Source organism: Oryzias melastigma, unplaced genomic scaffold (assembly GCF_002922805.2).
Source record: "Oryzias melastigma strain HK-1 unplaced genomic scaffold, ASM292280v2 sc00280, whole genome shotgun sequence".
Lineage (NCBI taxonomy): Eukaryota > Metazoa > Chordata > Actinopteri > Beloniformes > Adrianichthyidae > Oryzias > Oryzias melastigma.
Genome location: NW_023416903.1, coordinates 204,089 through 206,474, shown reverse-complemented (window position 1 = coordinate 206,474; position 2,386 = coordinate 204,089). Strand labels below are relative to the sequence as shown.

Here is a 2,386-nt window from a genome sequence, read left to right as displayed (position 1 = left end):
ATCACATTGAACTGTCTCTGAACATCACTGAACTGGGATTTTGAGAAAAAGACTCCAAAGGAAGTGTCCCAGTTCACTGCTAGTTGGTGTCTACATTTGTGGTCTAACCACCTTATTTGGTGCTTATAAGCTCTTCTTTCTTGCTTAGTGAGAGAAATCTAGTCTCTGCTGGGCTTTAACAAGTGCATCCAAGTCCGGTTGAGTGTCTGAGGTGGAGATGCGAAGCAGAGCTGACAGATGATCATCAGTGAGAGAGGATCTATACCTGGATTTTGTGAACTTCATCATTGAAAATGTTTGTTCACATATATAGGTAGAGCCAAAGAGAACCAACATCTTCTGAGCATGTCTCCTCATGTTTGGAAAGTTCTCCTCCTTGAGAGAAGAGTAAAAATCCAGCAGAGATACGGACTTGAATTGCTCTGTCAGTAATGCATCAGACTGCAGGTCAATGAGTTCCAGCTGAACATCACTGGCGGCATTACCCACACTGCAGGTGAAGGGAGAGGAAATCATGTTCATTTCATCCTCGATTGTTCTCAGATCTTCAAATCTCTTTGAACACTCACCATGCAATGCTCCTAACATGGATGAGTACCTGCTGAGTCGATTAGCTGATGGTGCGACTTCTTTCAGGGTTTGCATGTGAGTCAGAGTGTTGCTCTCCAGTTGGCTTGAAAGAAACTGCATCTTTCTCATGAAAGCCTTCACCAGGCTGTGCATTTCATGAACAAAAAGGCCCTTGCCTTGCAGTTTGGTGTTCAGTTCATTAATCAGTGCAGTCACATCAACAGCAAATGCAACATCTGCCACCCAGTCCTCATCTGACAGCTCTGGGATGTCTTTGCCTTTCTCCTCACAAAACTCTCGAATCTCTGCTTTCAGGTCCCAAACTCTTTTTAGCACTTTGCCCAGGCTGAGCCATCTGACAGCTGTGTGGTAGCCGATGTCCCTATGCTCACTCTCATGCTCCTCCAAAAGTGCGACAAACTGTCTGTGATTCAATGCACGTGACCGGATGAAGTTTACTATTTTAGAAACAACATCAACAACATGGTTAATTTTTAGCACTGACTTGCACAACACATGTTGGTGTATAATCCAATGCAGAAATTCCAATTTCTGATCTGCATCTATTTCAGTCACTTTATCTTGCATACGTTTCAAAGTCCAACATTTTTCCCGGTAAGATTTGGACAACCGTCAGTTGTGACACCTGCCAGTCTGTCCCATTTCAGTCCCAGTCTGTCCATGCACGCATTTACCTCCGTGAACAGGTCGCTCCCCGTCGTCGTCCCTTTCATCCACTGCATTGCTGCCAGCTCTTCCGTAATCTTGAAGTCTTGCGTTATCCCACGGACAAACACGAGTAACTGGGCCGTGTTGCAGACATCACAGCTCTCGTCCAGAGCCAAGGAGAAAAAGTCAAAACTTCCCACATCACGTTGCAGCTGAAGCTTCAGGTTGCGCGCGATGTCCTCAATCCTTCTAGTCACGGTTCGCCTGGACAGCGACACTTGCTCAAAAGCTTCTTTTTTTTCAGGGCATATTAGCGCTGCAGAGTCCACCAAGCACTCTTTGACAAACTCGCCCTCCGAGAATGGCTTACTGTTTTTAGCGATTTTGTGGGATATAACAAAACTGGTCTTGGTTGCTGCATCCCTGGATGTTTGAAGCTTGGTAAAAACGCCTTGCTGCTTTTGCAGTTTAGCTAGCAAAGCTTCAGATGTCCGAGCCTTTTCGGCTTCAGTTAAGTTTTTGTATTTTTCCGCGTGTTTCGTCTCGTAATGCCGACACAAATTGTAGTCCTTAAACACGGCGATCTGCTCTCCACAAACCAAACACACGGCTTTACCTCTGACTTCAGTAAATAAATACTTAGCAGTCCAATTTTTATTGAAAACCCTGAATTCGGCATCTACTTTTCTTTTGTTAGCATGAGCGGACATTTTTAAGGCTTAAAGTCATCTGATGCTTGTGGTTGCATTTTCTGTATGCGGAAGAATGCGCCCGTCTTGATATACGTATTACGTCATTATGTACGTGAATGAAAAACAACTTCAAAATAAAAGCAATGCAGTTTTAGTCCACGCATGAGGTAAATTTAGAAAATGTGTTTATTTTGTAATTTCCAATAAACCTTACACGGGCCGGTCAGAGTCAACCAAAGGGCCGTATACGGCCCGGGGGCCGTACAATGCCCAGGTCTGATCTATGAGGATCTATGAGGGTCTATAATAATGGATTAGATTTATCTGCGATTTTCCAGACTCTCAAAGCGCTTACATTGTGTATCCATTATTCATTCACACCTCAATCATACTTGGTGACGATAAGCTACTACTGTAGCCACAGCTGCCCTGGGGCAGGCTGACAGAGGCATGGC

At 44.5% G+C, this 2,386-nt stretch overlaps 1 protein-coding gene across 4 annotated transcripts in view; it reads right to left on the bottom strand.

Annotated features, from left to right (window-relative positions):
• Positions 1-2,386, bottom strand: part of LOC112139356 (tetratricopeptide repeat protein 24) — an 8,401-nt gene that overhangs the window by 2,472 nt on the left and 3,543 nt on the right. The gene's annotated exons all lie outside the window — the stretch shown is intronic.